Source organism: Athene noctua, chromosome 1 (assembly GCF_965140245.1).
Source record: "Athene noctua chromosome 1, bAthNoc1.hap1.1, whole genome shotgun sequence".
In the NCBI taxonomy this organism is placed as follows: Eukaryota; Metazoa; Chordata; class Aves; order Strigiformes; family Strigidae; genus Athene; species Athene noctua.
This window is the reverse complement of record NC_134037.1, coordinates 102,851,317-102,871,681: the sequence shown is the minus strand read 5'-3', so window position 1 is coordinate 102,871,681 and position 20,365 is coordinate 102,851,317. Positions and strand designations below refer to the sequence as shown.

Genomic DNA, 20,365 nt, shown 5'->3' with positions numbered 1-20,365 from the left:
ATTCTCAAAAAGTGCCTTTCTTCCTCTAACATATTGCCACATATACTATGCTTCATATTTATTTATTTATTTAATCTAATGTACATTTTCAAGTTTTCAAGCCTTCAAGGGGTTCTATGTAAATGTTAAGACAATTTAAATAAAACATAAAATGAAATGTGTTTAAAAATTAAAGAAACCTTTCTTATTCTGAATGATTAAATACCCTTAGAGATTTCTGATATGTAGCACAGACAGTCCAAATGGAATTTTCGTGTTTGAACTTTTCTACCATCCAAAAATATTACGTTGACTGAATTACCCCACATTATGAGAGGTATAAAATATAAACATTAAATATTGAATGAAACCTCGGGGCTCTCCTTTAAAATGAAATGCTTATATGCATTTTTGTGAGGGGGAAAAAAAACATTATCTCACAAGAAAACAAATCCTCTCTGCATTATTCTATTTATTTTCCAAAAGAGTTATGGCACAAGTGTTGCTTAATGAAAAAAGGCAATATAGGGGTAGTATGAGGTCATTATGGACAACAGAAAAAAGTTATCAGTTTTCTTTTTGCATTTGCCACATTTTAGACTTTTATTCACAATTGAACTGTGAATAAGCAATCCACCAGTAAACAAGTATTCATATCCATTTGTTGTGGGTTTTTTAGTAAAATACAGTTCTTTTTCCCCCCCAATATTTCGAAAATTCCATACATTACCAGCTTAATCCCAGATTTGTGGAAATCAAAACAGCATTGCTGTCATTTACACCTGATACCACATGAAGCTCTTAACACTGCAATTTCCTCACCTTCTAAGGCCAATTATTCTGAATATTAATGTAATAAAAAGGTTCTCTTTTGTTTTTTAATAAAACTAATCCAAAATTATTGAATTATATTTACATCCTGTCCTTAAAGCTTCAATTTTCTTCCTCAGGAAAGGTCTAAGACCAACTGAAGTTACTGACGCTCACTAGTAGTTTTTTTCGTATTTTTATTTGTCTATTTACATCATGAGCCTGCAGAACTACAGCTTGGTTTTGTTTGCTGACAAAAGAAATTTCCTCTTTTCTGCACTTATGGAGCACCTGTGGTTCATAAGAATTTATGGTCTGTTTTACAGAGCAATACAGAAAAGCAGTGAACTGGTGAAAAATTCCAACCTTTCTCTTTCCAAAATTAGCCCAAATTAGAACATTTAAACTACAAATACATTATTAAAGCATTATACTGAGCTAACTGTCAAAGACATTCTTTTGTTTCCTTCCCAAATATTTTGGTCGTCTTTCATTGAAAATTATACATTAGCATCTCCTGAATTCATTTTCTTTCAATTTAAGTATCATTCTCTGATTTCTTAAACAGTATTTCTATTAATTTGAATAGGAAGGAGTTCTGCTACCTGGTTCTGTATTTATACTTTCCAACTGTCCAAAATACATCTAAATACTACTTAAAACATATTGGTTCAATGTTTTAATCTCTTATTGATGCAAGCTTTCCATAACTTTGAGGGGTTTTTTTTAAATTTATTTTTAAAAGGAGACTTCAAAAAACTCTTCTTCTTTTGTGAGATGACATCCAGCTGTAAAGCTTTTTGGAAGCAGAGATCTTTAAGAACTGAAATAGTAAAATTTTTTGCCTTCTCTTCCATAATTATATTTCCTTAGGTAAAGCATTTGTATTAAGTATGTTCATTCAAATTCTTAGGTAGAAAAACTTATTTCTTTTTCCATTTAGACGCTGGTTTCACTTTTACTGTTTTTATAAGGACACAACTTCTGTTTACATCACTTTTCAGAACACTATGTTGGCTAACTTCATAAATGAACAGGTATTCCTCTGCATCTCTATTCACTTTTTCGAAGTTATCAAAACTGTTAGAAAAATACCAATTCCAAAAAGATAGTAATTTAAATTAATTCAGATCTTCCCCCCCCTTAAAAAATACACTAGTAGTCCTGCTTGCTAAAGGTGATTGACAACCAGCTTTGAAATCTTATGAGTGTCTTGGTGACAAGGAAATGTCTTATCTCTGAAAATGCACCCAAATTCGGCTATCTCACCAGCATTTACGGATGCTTAACAGAAATTCAGAGCTCAAATTAAAAGCTTTGAAAACTCCACCCACTGTAAACCATCTCAGGTCCCTGAGAATCCCCATGTCTGACCACTGTGCGCTTAGTAGCATCCTCTCATACCTCTGGACAGTAGCAGCTGGATATGGGCTTATAAAGTATCTTTCTGTCATTGCTATCCTTCATTTGAGTACAATTTTCACTTTAAATTATAGTTCAAATTCTAATCCAGTTTAAACAACTACAGCTGCAGTATCAAGCACAGGAGTCAAACAGTAGGATAAATTGCTGAAAATGTGAAAAAGACCTCACAGAGGTCTAAAATCAATTCCCAGTAAAGTATCTGTAACACACAGCTAATATTCCTGTAATGTTACTGCTCTCATTCTATTTGGTCTCAAATAATGAAAGTATTTTAGCTGTTTATTTACTACTACCCTTAACTGATGAAAGTGAACCAGGAAAGGTATTTTCCATCAAGAATAGGAACATGAAGCTTGCTTTGATTCCTTTGCCTTATTTTCACAGCAATTTTGAGTGCAAAGGTTATTCCGCTGGAGTGAGTCACTAATCCAGAGCAGCACTACAATGACTCTGCATGAACCATTTCAGTAGACCATGGATTAAATTTTCTGCCCATCTACTCAAGATATCTATATGATTCCAATTTGGGTATCTCATAACTGTTTGTATGTATGTATGTATCTATCACACTGAAATACATATTACAGTAAAACTATAATAGAAGTTAACATATCCAGCATTTTAAAGATGGAGAACTAAACCACAGGTTTAAATAAGAGGTTATAAAGATTACTGTGAAGTAATTACTAGCTCAGAAGTGCTCATAATCACAGAAAGCTTCCAATACAGTGTGGAACTGAAACCAAATTTTTTAAGACAAGTACCCTAGCTGTTTCTACCAGTTTTGTTTTGTTTTTTATTATTTTTACTTCAAACCTTGTAAATTATTATTAATCTAAAATTCACCTGAATTGTGTACCACCACCAACACGGAAACCTCCAAGTCACTAGCTTCTTAAGAGATATACCCCCACAGAATTTTCCATTATCATCAGCTCTGTAGTGGAAGAGAAGGAAGAAAAGACAAAAAATAAAATATTAGGGTGGGGAAGAAAGGAGGAAAAAAAAAAGGCAGAAGGAGAAAGTAGGTGCAATGACTCAGAAAAAAGTGATAGGTTGTTGGTAAATGAACAAAGGAAATAAATAAAGGGAGAGAAGCTTAGTAGATCTATATAGAAAATGAGAAAAAAAGCAAAGAGGAATAAAGAATAGACAAGATGCAAACAGGAATGAAAAATTACAAACAGGTAAAATAAAGCAAAAATGACAGAGGAAGAAAGGTAAAGGAATGGGGAAAATAAAACAACACATGACATGCAAAAAAGTGGTTCAGATCTGAGAAAAAAGCAATGTCAACAGAGCAAAGAGATAAAAGATAAATCAGTGATGTCTGATGGGTGCTGAATATCTGTATTTGTAGGTGAAAGTCTGCACAACCTAGAGAACACATCTAGTTACATTCCAGGAAAGGCAAGACATTTCCCAGAAGAAACATTTATTTTTATATTTATATATTAGATCTATTTTTCCTTTTGGGTGGGGAGACGGTGGTAATTATTTATTCAAATCCTGAGATTCCGAAGGACCTTGCTTTCTCTTATCTGTTCAGGCACTTGTTCCCCTTCTTTCATCGACACACTGGCTCAGCTGATTTACCATTGACTTGCTTTGGTAAAATGGACTGTATTTCCTGCAGTATATCAGAGTATTCCTGTAGTATATCAGAGTATTCCTGTAGTATATCAGAGTATTCCTGTAGTATATCAGAGTATTCCTGTAGTATATCAGAGTATTCCTGTAGTATATCAGAGTATTCCTGTAGTATATCAGAGTATTCCTGTAGTATATCAGAGTATTCCTGTAGTATATCAGAGTATTCCTGTAAAAAGTTTCTAGAAATCTCAGATATTTTTTTTGCTTTTGAAAAAGCCCTTATACCTTTACCATACAAAAAGCAGTTAGAACTCAGAAAAATCAAGGATGACATCAGCTTGCAGGAGTATCCAATAGGTAAACAATAGAAGAAAATTGTCTACACACACTCAAGAACTCCCCTGAAACCTTTCACGTATTTGTGTCTGTAGAAAGTATACTTAGAAATAATGGCACTAGTACCACTTTTGGAGCCAACTGCCCAGAAGAAGAAAGGCAAAACAGATACTGCAAAATCACAGGAAATGTATGTTTTGAAACTAAATTATGTTCCCTTCACACACCTGGTAAGAGACCTACAAATTCACAGAAAAGGCACGGATTAGGCAACAGGAAGTATGTCAGTCTGTTCCAGTCACTCCAGCAAGGCCTCTAACAAGTTTCTCCAGGCATAAAGGAAGTTACTCTAAATTGCACTTTGTGGCGCTTATGAGACCTCCCACTGTCACAGACAACCTGCTTTACTAGGCTTATATTTAATATATGATGTAGTTGTTCCTATGTTTCCATAGTAGTCATATAACACACAAACCAGGCAATTTTCTGCACTTTGATGGGACTAAATGAATACAAGTCTGGCTGTTGAAGATATTTTCAGCTATAGCACTGGTCATAAGAGCTATGTAAGAGCTTACAAGGATGAGACAACAGTGGCCAAGCTGCATATTGCATAGAGAGCTCATATGGTCTACAGAATGATGCTTCAGCCCTCAATAAACAATAGAAGAGGAACTGGTCTTCCATGTCATCCACACATAGAAACAATAACACTGAACAATCAAGGATCAGAGTGCAGCATATCATTCTCAAACCACTTATCTTCCCAAAACACTAACCAGAAAATTGTGTTGTCATGAACATTGTATTATACCTACAATATTAAATTTACTAGCTGTTGTGACAGAATGAAAACATGTATATCCATCAAAATGTTTCTCATACTAGCAAAAATGTATACACCTAATTTGAAATTACTGTTTGATGCTGCTTGTTGAGTAAGAGATGTAAAGGTGGTACACAGCGGCTAATTAGTAATCAAAGTCTGACAGCTACAGCTGCAAAATGTTTGTATGATAATTTCAAAATTGAAAATTATTTATTTCACTCTACATGAAATTAGTGTACACTCATTAGAAAGTCAGTGATTATCTTGAAAAGTACTACTGGAACATTTCAGTAGCTTGCTACAAGATCAGATAGTACACAACATGTCTTCAGAACTATTAGAATCCCACTCTTCGTAATTTAATGTCAGCAGTTTTTAGATCTTAACATTACAATTGAAAAAGTACTCAGCAGAATGATGTTTAACATGGTTTATAACAGAATGTTAATTTTTTTAAAATCTCGGCATTAAAGAGTTTAAATTACTTTATTCATAAACTACTTTATTAAGCTATATATAAAACTGATGTATAACTGATATACATGTACATTGCAGCAAAGGAAATTCTCATTAAATATAAGGAAAAAACCTTTGAAATTAGAGGGCTATAGACTGGAAGAGGTTACCCAGAGAGGTTGCGTAATTGACAGCCTTGAAGGTTTTAAAAGCTCTCCTGCCTAGGGCCTTGAGCAGCCTGGTCTAACTTTGAAGTTATCTCTCTTTCAATCAGAAGATCAAACTAGATGACCTCTACAGGTACTTTTCAACCTGTTACTCACTGATTCTACAGTACATATTAAAGAACTCGATTCAATACTATAACCACCAAGGAAGAGGATTCATCTCAAACACAAGTATTTCAAATATCTATAAAACTCCTTCTATAATTAACAACAGTTTAACAATTAAAAGGCAAGTATAGCTCCTCTGCATATGCTAGTTATGTTGCTGCATCCTGCATTAAATATAAACCCACCAGCATAGTACTTTCATTGTTTAAAACAAACAAAAAACCCCACCATAAACCACCATGACCACAAAAAAATCCCCAAACAAAACCCAAAGCCAACTCCAAAGAGACAAATAATAGAAGGAGCAAAAGAGATTCAGAATACCTTGTTAACTTGTGACATTCTAATACAGTATACCTTGTGGCTGACTAGCTTTAGACAACGTAGTATCACTGAAATCTTTATACTGATAAAATGAACATGCCAAGATACAGACTTTTAAGTTAAAAACATCCTAATAATAGTTTACACACACACACAGACATATATGTAAACACACATATATACATGGCCCCATGGCAATGTATCAGTAACAGGAACAATTTAAGGTTTATGAAATATAAAATATAATTAAGATTACACTGAGAAAGTAATATCCATTACAAAATGCTGATGTTAGACAGCAAATATTGACCTTTATAATTTATCAAGTGAAAAAACCTTAATTTGCTTGTTATTCAAACTTTAACAATAAGTATATAGCTTAGATGGCAAAAAGGGAAAAAAACCCCACATCACAGCATTTGCTATCACTTCTCATTAACATTTTGACCAGTCAACAATTCAGCAGTGATGAAATGTGCAGTTTGATTCAAAGTAAGACAAGGCTATTTAAATAACTCAAAATAAGAAATGGGTATTGAAACATTAGAATTTTGATAAGCGATCACAGCTGCACTAGAATTAGTTTCTATAGCAACAGAGGAAATAATGTGGAGAATTGCACTGCAATACAAGATGGATTCCTTACAAACACTGCTGTTCAAATAGAAAACTTTAAAATTATTCACTGTATTAAAATATTTCTATTAGAATGGTTATTCAAATATCCTATACTTTGTACTTCATGAATTGTTCTATTTTTGTTCTCCAGGATTCAAATCTAGTCCATCCATTCAAGTTTCATATTACATTTTCACATACTCCCCCATTGCTTACCTTCCTATTTTAAAATTAATTAAAGTGACTTATTCTGAAAAATACTGTAACTTCAATCTCAAACTAATCTGCATTTTCAATCATTTTTATTATCCCTACATAGCAGCACTCATCCCATTTATTTTCCAGCAGTGCACTTGTAAAACGTAAGAGAATGCTTTGCACATGCTATTCATAAGAAGCTGCATCACAGCCATGAGAATTAACATCACTATAGAACTTCTGAAACTTGTAGTCATATGAGACTTGCACTGGCTTTTATCAGTGTGCACTCTCATGTCCTAAGCATGATTAAGAAACCATAGCAAATCTATTAGTATTCATGGACCAAATACCCATAAGATGGTAAGATAAAAGCCTTCCAGTTGAGCACATCTTTAGATTTCAAATGTTGCTCATTTCTAACACTAAGAATTATTGTTTCATTACATCGTCTCCGATTGTAGCTATTTTTGGCAACTAATTAAAAGCATATGCCTGAACCTTTTATGTATTTTGCCCTTATAATGAGACCTATTACTCTGGCTTATTCTATCCTTTTGAGTTCCAAAGTATCTTTCGAGTTACCATGGATACAAGTGATATGCTTTCTCCCACAACTGCTTTGTGTGCCTTATCAAACACCAGAAAACTGACACAGTAGGAATCTGAGCCATCTACACAGGCTGAATATCTAACCCCTTGGAAGTGCTTTCCCTCCCCCCCACCCCCCTCAAAAAATTCAAGTATGCCATATATTAATATTTGTAGTGAAATAAACAAGCTGGTTCTTTTCTATCTGAAATCTACTACTTTTGCTCAAGGAAAACAAAAAAGGTGCAGACATAAAGCAATTTAATCTGATCAACTCTGAAACAGTGTTAAAATGAAAATGGGAGTAGACAGAATCATTCTGAGTTTGCTGTTTGAGTTGACAGAGAGTTTAAGTGTTTCTAGATCAATATATCCACTGAGATGTAAAATGCAGCAAATTTCAGCAAGCATTTCAGAAAGGAGTTGCAGAAACACTGTATGCAACTCCGAGATTACACATAAACTAGAGTAAATAAAACTCCCTTAAAGAGAAATTGTTAGGCCTCTTTATACCAATTTATTATGGGCATTTTCAAATGCAAATTGCATTCCAACAAGCTGGGAATAATTTGTACTAATCAGTGAAGAAGAGGGCAGTTAGTAAACTGATTTTCCCATTATATTTCTGTGTTCTGACCTCTCAAAAACAAAATCTCTCTCCCACTCAGACAGCAAAATTTACACAGGATTCAAAAACTGAGTGCTGATACTAATGTAATCTGAGTTAATGTATGAGAAGTTAACGGGAATAACCAGAAGGAAAAATAAATTATTGCAATATGAACTTGATATTGACTCATTCAGAACCGTCTCCCAGCTTTCAATGCATTAAATCAATGGAAAGACATAAGCTACATAAATGAGTGCCACAAAGGCAATTAAGAGCTAGAGAGACAGAGAAGAATGGGTAGATAAATGCTGCTCTTGCCCCTTTTCCTCAGATATCTAAAGTTCTCCAAGTATTACAGCAAAACACTCAACAATAAGTTACCTGACTTGTTCATATCCACAAGCTCAGCTCTGCTTTAAAATACAGAGATTTTGAACTATAATAGCTGAGCCAGAGACACAGGCACATAAAAACCAGACTCTTAGCCTTAATTAAGTGCAAAGTGGTATTTTTAAAGAAATAACTACCACTGTTACCATCCTTCATCAAAAGGGTTCTTAAGTTCTTCCTTTGCAGAATCCCAAAGTTGTGTGGAAATTGCCACTGTTGTTCCCTAGACTTTTAAAGCCAAGAGATTGCCTTTAACACTAATGACAACTTATATTTTTATTTCCAAAGGTTTTCTTCTTCTAAGGCCCCTTCTTGTTAATGGGAAGGAAATGGCACGAGGAAAAGCAGGTGATTCAGAACACTGGTTCTCATTGCCAGTGAAAGGAATTTTGCTCCCGAAACAAAGATAACGGCCATTATCACACAGGATGATGAGTTTCTCTGAAGAAGAGCATTAGACACTAGTCTCTTAATAGATTAATTATTCCTCAGTTACAAGGGAAAATGACCATCAACTCAAAACACCTATTCAAATTTTACCAGATCTACTCAAGAGTTATCTATTGGTCAAATTTTGTGTGGAAATACAATTTATGATCCAAGATTTGACAGTAAAAGAAAAATAAGATATCGGAGTAGTACAATCAACTTCATCTTCATGAAGAGCTTTTAAGTCATACTTGCAAATTTTCATGCAATTATTTCTATACTAAGATGTAAGCGAATAAATACTGTAAGTTCTGGGGAAAAGACATCATTATTCTCTCTTGTTATTCTCCTAATCTAAAAATAGTTCCATTCTGGCATTATGTACAGAATTTAACATAGCCAAATATGAAGCACTCCAAGCAAAATAATTTTGAGAAGGTAGTTAACAAATTAATGCAAAATTAGAGTAGTTTTCTGGTTTGTATCCATCATCTTGAAAATAAGTGCAATAGATTTTTTTTTTCTATTTTCACTCAACTGCCACAAATGCTACATACGCAACAGAAACACTTTGGAGTATAATAAATCTTAATAAAATGTAACATAGATGGCATTGTGCTTTTCATTTCAAAGTTGTCTTCTTTCATATTAAAATTCACAGCAACTTGGACAAAATTCTAAAAAGGTATTATCTTTTTAAAATCTTACTAACACAGTGGTTTTAGTGCTAAGGATTTAAAAAAAAGTTTCCTAAATTGTTATAGGTAATACCAAACTACAGACTGCTAAAATACAGAGATAATCAAACAACGGATCAGACATAACAAAAACAAGAACTAGGAGATACTGGAAGCCACAGAAAGTTTGAGCAAAATCAAGTAACATTCTAAACAAGATTCCTTGAAGATATGAAGAAATTAGTCTAGTCACTAGCATTCATCTTGACCAATTTAAACAAGAACAGATATTGCTCCTCCTTTTTGCCAAAAGATTAGAGTTGGCCCTGACCTTTTGGTTATGAGTGTGTTTTCTGGTAAAGATGTCAACTCTTTGCAGTAAACAACAGCAACTGTGTCACCTGTTCAAGTCACACGCATAAGCTGTATTTGTTCAGGCTGAGCATTTTCAAAGAAAAGAACATCACACCTGAAGTCAGCCTCTTGAAGAGATGAACCTTTTGTAGTTTCATTCTCTAAGATTTGGATTTTTCAGATACACATGCTCTTATCAGCTCTATTTTTAACCTGCCGCTCATATAGGATACTTAAAATTCTGAACATGTTTACATTATCCATCCAGCAGGCTAATGGAACTGCATACCAGACAGTCATGCATAATTCAAATCAATATCCTCAGGCTTGCAACACTAAGTCAAAGCTGCCTTTAAATAAGCTGGGTGTGACTTTAACATGAATAAAATGTATCTAATTTTTAACCTTTATCTGACAAATTGATATATTTGCAAAGGAATGTCATAAATCTTCTTCAAAAACTAAATAGAAAATCGCGATAATTGAAAATCTTTTTAAAAACACTTTTAAGCACAAAATTTAGAATGGTTCAACAAGACTGAGAGCAAAGGTTTCAAATAGAGAGCTGGGTAATTTTTGTTTTCTTTTTTTAAGCAAAATGTACAAATATATACATAAAAACACATGCTGGCAGATTATTAAGTGGTGTAGAGGGTGAATGTAGCAGAATTCCTATTTACAAATTTAAAGATCAAGCTCTAATTGAATTGGGCATAGATGACTCCACACAGAAAATCTTATACCCACTTAAGCATGTCTGCTAGCTTCTCTCTAAGGACTGGAATCAGAATTTCCATAATAAAATAATTTTCCCTTTGAGTTTTCCTATGTGCTTTCATGAGACTGATTCCAGCACAGCAGCACCAACATACATTTCACCTTCAGCCATACTGAAATGACCAGAAGCATGGCAACGACACTAGGTATGGATCTATTTCCAGCTTGATTGTAAATATAGTAGAGGAAAGGTAATTGCAAACCCTCCCCCACACACCCCCCAAAAAAACCCAAAACCACACCCCAAACCAAAAGAACACACACACACACAAAAAGCTAAAACAAAAAACCAAGGACTTCAAGTTGTATAAGATCATGCTTTTCCTTTCCCTCCAAGGAAAATATTCCACTAATTCCTAAAAGTTAGGACAATTTTATAATACAAAAGTGTTGTAAGTAGCATGTTAGAACTTATTTTAACAAGAACAACAACAAAAAACAGATCTTTGCCTCTACAGAAGCTACAGACACAATTTCGTGCTGTTTACTCAGACAGGATACAGTCCCAATAAATAATATATGCAATTAAAGTAGCTACGAAAACAGTCATCCTAACAATAACATACATGTTATTAGATAAAAATGGTAACATTGTTCATCTTGTACAAGGACAAAATATTAATTATTCTAAGAGAATACTTATGATATAGTTGTAGCATATCTATGAAATTGATACATATGCATAAGGAAAATAATCTACACTGACTAGGTAACAGAGTTCAATTACAAAAATAACCCGTCATTCTTCTTTTACCAGAGAGACAGCCATGATCAGATTATAAAAACCAGTCCTAACGGTAACTGGTCTTTAACCTAGGGGGAAGAAGCACAACTGGGAGGCAAACATTCGTCTCTGACTAGAGTTAAAAATCTTTTGATTTCAACCTTTACAGGTAAGAAGATTGAACCATTTATCCACAGGTGCTATGAAGTAAGAACAGATAATCAGATATAAATTCTCATATAGCAAGTACTGCTCCATTCTGCTGACCATGTAGCATAACTATTCTCAGCAGGTACTGGGCATATGCAAGGTAAAATTCCTTCTTCCAACACACCTAATACATTGTGTACACAGAGATTTCCAGTCTACTGTTTAATCCTGTTTCTTAGTTATTCATTCCATGATAGAGGCATGGGATCTCTGCAATTAGGGTTAAGATTAATGAAAACTGTACCTTTTTTTGGTCCATTCTGTGGGGGTCCTTCAGAACAAGTCATGTCTCATGGTATACATACATAAAGATCAAAGAAACTGCTCCCCTGTATCACTAGATCATACTGTAAAACCAAGAAAAAAGAATGCCCAGACCCAATAGCTTTTATATCATATTAGTACTAGTTTTCAACACGAACTCTCAGAATCAGCAAAAGCACTAAGTTCATCAAGGAATTATTCCTTTCTGCTGATAGAGTACTACCTGTTGGGTTTACATCACATATCAGTTCTACATTTTATTAATGCAGAACATCTGTATCAAATACATTGCCACGAGGAACTATTTCAGCCACAATATTTATGTGAACTTCTCCCAGCTAATGATAGATCTTGATCCTTTCATAAACTCCAGATTCAAGCAGATGAGAGACTTATTAAAATAGTAAGTTTACAATAAAATGGAAACTTTCCTGTAATTATTAATGTATGATTTACATCGCTTCAGAGACATCCCACTGCTAAGGGTGACTTTACATCAACTCACATCAACACAAAGGGTATTTCTTCAAAGACTTCAAAATGCTAGCAGAAGGAACCTGATTTCTGAAATTGCTTTGTTCAGTTGTGCACATCAGGAAAAATAACAGCCCTTTCCCACTGAAGGACAGTTTTTCCTACTCTGGAGCTAGTCCAGCCAGAAAAGAAATTTTCCTGTTGAAAATCTTATCATCATCACTAACTGAGTTTTATTCCTAGATGCAGTAGATGACATGGATGCTTCAATAATATATTTTTCCAGCATCGTTACTGTTAATCATGGGGTAAATCCATGCTTTCAGAACTATGCAAATTCATTCTATCAAGCACTTCTATGTGTTTCCTTTTATTATGCATAACTTGGTATCATCTATCTGGCTTTCAAATTCAGAAATTCTCAACACAAATTCATTCTCTTCCAAACTCAGACACATAACTCCTTTGCATTTAAATCCCATGTTTACGTTGTGCCACCTCTATAATATTCCTCAAGAAAATTACAAAAGTAATAGTGAATTACACATGTACTTTCTACCCCTACCTGTGAATTCTGTCCATTTCAGGTCTCCCAACTTTGTAAACACTATGCCTGTCTGGCATTCATGTAGGTAAAGAACGAGAACCACAACACAGCCTAATACATGAATTACACAAGAAGTTCCTTGCTATCAGGAACTTTTCAAAAGACAAAGGGTAACTCTTTTTTGGGAAGTAAAAAATACCTGAATTCTGTAAAACTGAATAAAAGACAGAGCAAAAATTAATCTTTAAATCAATGCTCAGTTGACTATATTTTTTGGAAACACACATCATCATTTCAGATACTTAACAGAACTGTCTTCCACTATATGAAAGAACAATAGAGGACTGTCATAATGCACTAGGAAGCTAGTTTGAAACTCTTAAAAAAAAAAAAACACAAATTGAGTCAGCTCTGGACACTGTTCTGCAGATCCTCAAATTACCAAAGTATCTTTTGTATTTACACAAAATTATCCCTAAAACATTCCCCTGATACAGCTATGGATGGAACTGCTACATTCCCCAGAGGCTTCAAAACCACAAGAAATTCTGTTTCTCAATTTTTTAAGGGCTTGAAGCCAATGAAGACTTACTCCAATTTACCAGTAAATATGAGACAGACAAACATAATTAGGGATCAGAACCTTGTATCATTAGTATTGCATCACTGCACTTTCTCCTGTACTCCATGAAGATTTCTAATTACTCTTAAAATGTGTCAAGCAAGCATAAGGAAGCTGAATCAACTAAAGAAATATTGTAATTTTAAAATTTTTCTCTCCAAAAATATCTCTAAAAAGTGCACCAAGGATAATTTCAATTTATAGTACACAAATACTATCAGCTGAGATACACGAGTATGGAGTATCTCATAGCTGTAACAGGACTCAGCTTTCAAAATACACCCTGAAACATTTGGGAAATACTGCTCTGAAGATTACTTAAGAATTGTCTTACGTGTCTTTACTGAAGACTCTTTCAAGGTATCTTGATGAATGTACTATTTGAAGCCCTAGGTCTGTGCAAAGCTGCAGGCCAGAAAGAGTATTTTCTTCCAATAGGTATTATACCAGAGAAATCTCACAGGTAACCAGATAAAGACACATGGCAGAAAAATGGGTGGACACCTTCTTCCTAAATACTCTTTCCACTGTATTTCTAAGTAATTTATTTAAAGCACATCAGAGGAAACAGAAGAGAAACAACTATTTACGTTATGATATTCAGTTGAGCTTTCAGTCCTCCCGTCTGAATACTAGTTGACAGTTCTTATTTCATGTAAGCCATCTTCTTTACCTGTAATTCTTAGCATCTGAAATGTATGGACAGATAGACCAATTCTGAGAGAAGTTTGTGGCCTTATTTTGCTGAATACAATACAACCATACTGAGGCCCTCGCTCTACAATTTTGAAACATTAAGTCTTCATTCACACTTGGCTTGAAAATAGATCTACTTATATGCAAGGAACTAACAACAGAAATTGAACTGGAAAATATACAGTTATCATGGGATTCACTGAGTGGTCCATTCTTCCTCTTCCAGACTGTCCAGTGGCTTTCACCTTAGCTTGACAAGCCTGAAGAAGTAGGATCCTGTTTTACAGGAGGTATTTACCAAGGAAAACTCCCATGGGTTGCTTTACTCCCATGGGTTGTTTTAACAAACTGGGGAGATTCACCTGCATACCAGTTTTGAGGTGCCTATGAAAGAGCTTTTAGTGTTTATGTTGGGAAGATACTGAAAGAAAACCTCTATATATACTTCAAGTAGTTCTATGAAGAGACTCATCCCAAGACACGAAAACTAACAAGAGAGAAAGAAAAGGCAAAACGCTGCATAAAGAATCAGATCCAAGAGACTCCAGAAGAACAGTCGCCTTCACGTGCAAAGATTGACACTGAGGAGCAAGGCAAACATATGTCCAACAGACACATCAACATAAAGTGCCGAAAGCCTAGAGAAGAATAAAAGTGGAGAAGATAAACTACAAAAATAACATCATACTCTACCTTCACAATATGGAAAAGATGGATAAAATCCAGTAGCATATGCCTGCTAGAGCAGCAGATTCTCATTTGAGAGAACTTATGTTTTCTCACTGCAGTCTTTTAGTGCTTCCATATGTTTCAAAAAAACCTTGTGAAATGTAAGGCACTTGGGCCAATCTCAGAAATAGAGCCTCTGAGCAAACATGTCATCAGCCATGGGGCTTTATCAATTGAGAAGTTAGGAAAAATACTTCAAAATAGGCTGGAGATAGAACCTGTGGTTGTATGGAACTGGTAAACTGTAGCTAAATAAAGTACATTTGAGTATGCTAAAGTAAACAAGTGAGCTTACTGCTTTTTTCCATCATGTTGTCCGTTACTTTGCCTCAGAATTGGGATCGTCCCCCTTGCTTGCTTCCTAATCTGAAATTTTGCACACCTGTTAAAGAGATGATTTGGGCAAGACATGCTTTAAGAACACCTATGACATCTATAACATTTAGCTATAAGAAACCCAGACTATTTTCTTCCCCTCTTCTACCTTGCTCATCTCATGGGATTTGGAGAACCTTGATTTCAAAAGCAAAGAAGAACTACAGCTTTTGATAGCTGCCTGCAAAACTGTAATTTCGCTATATTTACCCTAACATTTCTAAGTTTAAAAATGTCCATTTTCAGGAATTTAAGGGACTGCTTCCTACAATAAAATGTTTTGTACTTGACTATGAATCTTACAGAGATAACAAAGACAAAACAACTTGCCTATATAACAGACGAGTTTTTAAAGTTCAGGAAGCAGCCACTACTGGAGACAAAAGAGGCTAGTTTAATAACATTGTATGTTTTTTGAAACTGAAGTTATTAAGAAAGCATTGTCCATTTAAAATCACAACAGCAGAGATACTAAAAAATATTTCCAATTATCAAAGTACAAAGAATAATGCCAATTTTAAATTTAAAGTTTGTACACCTCCTTATTTAGATTACTATTTCAACTCATAATCTCCTTGTTAGCAGAAATATCTTATGTTGTTAGCTTTGCTTTTTTGTTGTGTTTGTTTTCCTTACTTTTGTTCTTTATTTTCTGAAACAGATGTGTAATACCACAGCCTATATTAATCCCCTCTTCCAAAATATTACAAATAATTGGAGCACATAAAAGAAATACTGCATATTCAACAGGATAACAACAGCATTTGAAATGGTAGGGAATAATACAAGAAGGAGGATGCACATGATAAAAAAATGAAAAGGAAGTTTTATCAGGGTATGTATCAGGGAAAAGGAAAAAAAGTCACTTCAGGTAGTAGCCATACTTTACTGGATAACATGAGAAAGAACACAAAGAATATTATTCACAAAAATAAGAATTCAAACTTTGAGCTAATCCTAGAACTCTGGGCCTAAGCATAAAGACCTGGTTAAGTCCACACATAGATATCAAGAAATACTATAGTTCTACAAGTTTCTCTCTTCTGTGATTAACAGTTTGGGGTCATTTATGCAAAAGTTAGAAATTTCAGGTGTAAACCTATCTTCTGTACCATTTTGCCATCTGTACCATTTGCTTTTCCATTCTGTATCATTTTACTTTTGATGGTCATATTTGTCATCATCTTGATTTTCTAATGAATTAGATTTTCCTTTAGAGATACACTGGAACTAAGGCTGTCCATGAGGAGCTCACTGCAAGAGTTATATTATTAACATGGAGTCTGTAGAAATTACTGGCATCTAAGCACAATATATTTTTCCCCCCATTTACAATATATACTATAACTCATCAAAATCTAAGTGCATCAAATGCACTATACAAATATATAAAGTAGATCAGACACTGATCATAAGCAGGTATTTGTGAACAAAAATTTAAAAACCTTAATTTCAAAGAATGAACTAAAGTGCTACTAGAAAATTCCATCATCAAAATACACCAACAAAACCCACAAAATATATTGCTTTCTTCATTTAACTATTAAAAGCATTACACAAAATGCTTTTAATGTCAGTTCTACATAAACATGCTGAAAAGAAAGATTAATATGGCCATCTAGAGGAGAAAAGAATGATGTGAAAGTGTACCACACACATTTTCAGGCTTCAGAATAAAACATTTTGAGAGTCATACAGCCAGAAAAGAAATGTAATAAACTAATTACATAACTGATAATAAGTGAACCTTAAAATAATATGATCAGACATTTCAATGGTCTTAGTAATGAAAACATTTTAATATTATACATGTTTTTAGCAATGCAAGCAAAACTTACAGGGTGCATTAATAAAGAAAATATTGTATTTTTGTCTCGTTAAATTTTTTCTGTGCACTGTTAAGTGCAGACACATCTAAACAAATTTAAAAAGTGAAGATTGGAGTGTAAACAGTTATTAGTAAAACTGTTTGACTCCTTTGAAAACACACAGCACATTGCTGCAAGATACAACAGGTGACAGATTAACTGCTGAAGAGAAAATAATACAAAATTTTCCAAAAATGAAATATAATTTTCATTGTTCATAGTACTCTACCTCTGACAGAATTTTTAATGATATCATCAGAGGCTGATTTACTAGCAATGAGCAGAAGGGAAATAGAGATGAGGCAAAAATTAATTCTCTCCTCTCATCACTTCACTGTAACACTATCAAGTCCTGCTCAACATATGGGCTGATTGGCGCCTTAAGCTGGAAGTACAGCTGAAACATTTAAGTTTTAGAAGTAGAAATGATAGAGTACGTATGAGGAAACAGAAGTACACAAAGTCTCAAATGTACTGACCATTGTGTCTCATATTAAATAAAGTACATAGGAATATACTGCTTGCTCCCTCTCCCGAATAAACAATTGAAAAATGGCTTGACCATTTATTTGTCTTCACATTTCATACAAAAATAGTTCAACAGTCATAAACCCAAGTATTTAATGAAAAATTTCAGGATTTCTATAGCATCAGCCTTCTACAGATTTATTTTGCAAGTTTAAGGAACAGTAAAGCTTTGAATTTTTAAATATGACACTGAAACATCTAGAAAGTTGGAATCGGACATTTTTAACCTCATCTGCTCAGTGAACTGCTTCTCTGAACACATATGAACTGTTTGATAGCAATAGCCAGTTTCTTGGTTATTTTTGACTGCAGGCTTTCCTCGTGAGGCTTCCACCTTCTCTTATCATCAAAGTTCTAGGTTGGGCGGCTTTCGCTCTGTAATGATCATGTAACATAAAAAGGCATACTCTGTTTTTTCCTCTGTTCTAACACACTTTTATCATTGTGCAAAGATTCTTTTATGTTTGAAATAATTTAGGAAGAACATAAAAAGTTCTAACACTAATTATTCTAGTATTCAGGTCACTGAAAAGTGAAAATTACTAGGTTGTTAATCTCTTGCCATATCCAATACCACAAAACTCTAGTATTATTGAACATAATTTTGTTGAGATTACTGGATTACAAAAATGAAACAAAATCATCAGTCTAATTTGCTAGCATTTTACAGAAAACGGTAGAATGATTGCAGGCTATCAAATAAATAATATTGCTGATTCTCCACTCCTTGTAAAATGTGGGTAGAGAATGCTCTCATAAACAGCAGCACAAGCAAAATGTGAACAGTATTATTTTTGCAAGTAGAAGTACGTGGTTAAAAATTTATAATTTTCTAAGTTAGAATATTTTCATAGTTTTTGCTTTAAAGTGTTGTTTTTTTTCTAAACTCTGAATGTTCTTTCATTATAATAAATCCAATTTGCATACTAATTTTAGAGTGAATATGTGTGTGCATATATATAAATGGGTTTTACATCCAGCCAGCTTCCTGAATGGAAAATGCATTGAGAAGGGATAGCAGCTGGTTACAGATATCTTTAGCAATATACGAAAAACACAAAAAAGGAGTGAGGAAACAACTGTAACTTTCCTGATGCAATACTTGGACTTGCCAACAGGGTTCTTTTAGATTCTAACCATGATACAGATTTCCATACTAGAGTTCTCATTCCCCAGAAGAGGATAAAAGTCAGTGAATATGAATTTCGATAATCTGAGAGGATTATAAACCAGACAATTATTAAAAAAAAGAACCAAACTGGATACAGGCTAGAACAAGGCCTTTGGAACTTAAGTCTTACAGGGCCAAAGTAAAAAGCTCAGACAAACTGACAACTTCTCACAGAGAAGATGAACTAGGTAGGATAAAAAAAACTCTAAACAATTGTGAAATAGAGGAATGTCACATGTTCCTTTCAACATGAATTATTTTAGGACTATTTCAACAACGTGCCTCAATAGTTTGAAGAGAGACAAATACTTTATTCTAGGTATCTGAAAGTAGTCTTCTTGTATAAATTGTATCTGGTATTATCTGCTAATAAATACAACTGAGTCTTCCATCTTCTGTTAATGTATATCACCATTCTTTCCCAACAATGACATAAAGTATATACAAAAATAGTATTTTATCTTTCATACTCCCCCCCACCAACACTGTTGGTAGGTCTCAGTAGATATAAAATCCAAACATCACACTTCCACTACTCCCTACTCCTTGATGTCCTTCTCCATCACAGTGTTTTAGCACCTAACCTCACTTCTACATTTCCCTCCATATTCATTGGAACTCAGACTCCCAACATTCCTACAATGTAACAATAAAGGAAAGAACTGAAATTTCTGATGATCAGAAAATAATCTTCTTACTCTGCAATTTATTCAATTATGGTTTTCATGCCCCTTATGTCTTAACTTGGAATCAAGAGTAAGCACACTAATTTCAAATTTCCGTGGCAAATAGACTTTTATATAATTGAATTACATCACATAGTAGAAAATTTAAAAATTTTTAAGCACTTCTGGACTGTATAGAACATTTAAGAACTAATATATTTTAATTACATGCATCCACTTTTTATTAGAAAATATCAATCACCAAAAAACCTTTGCATTTTAACATATTAAAGGGAGACCAACAAATAACTTACTATAACACATCTATATTAGAATCTGACTTACATGTAACTTCAACAAAAGCTTACTTTTCATACTAGAAAATGGCTACACAGTTCTCATGTACAGCTATTTTCACACACAAAAAGCATACTGACAGCAAACTTCTCAGCCTCTATGTCAGGTTGACACCCTAACTTAAAATCAAGAAATATATACCACAGAAAAAAACATCTATTGTTTACATCCAACTTTTAAGGCCATGGAAAAATTGTATTAATCTAATCTTTTTTATCATTTCTTTCTGTGATTTCAAGAGAAGACAAGACATAGAATCCAGTAATGCACACTGCAATTACCACATGCACTGTAACCAACAACCAATTCCATTTACTTTGCTGTTATGACAGCTTATCAATAGAGGAATAACAGGTCTTCTTTGTATTTATAATACCACAGAATTCATCAAGAGTTACCATGTT

General features: G+C 33.9%; 1 protein-coding gene across 4 annotated transcripts in view; it reads right to left on the bottom strand.

The window, feature by feature from the left end:
- Window positions 1-20,365, bottom strand: part of SYT14 (synaptotagmin 14) — a 91,847-nt gene that overhangs the window by 35,857 nt on the left and 35,625 nt on the right. The gene's annotated exons all lie outside the window — the stretch shown is intronic.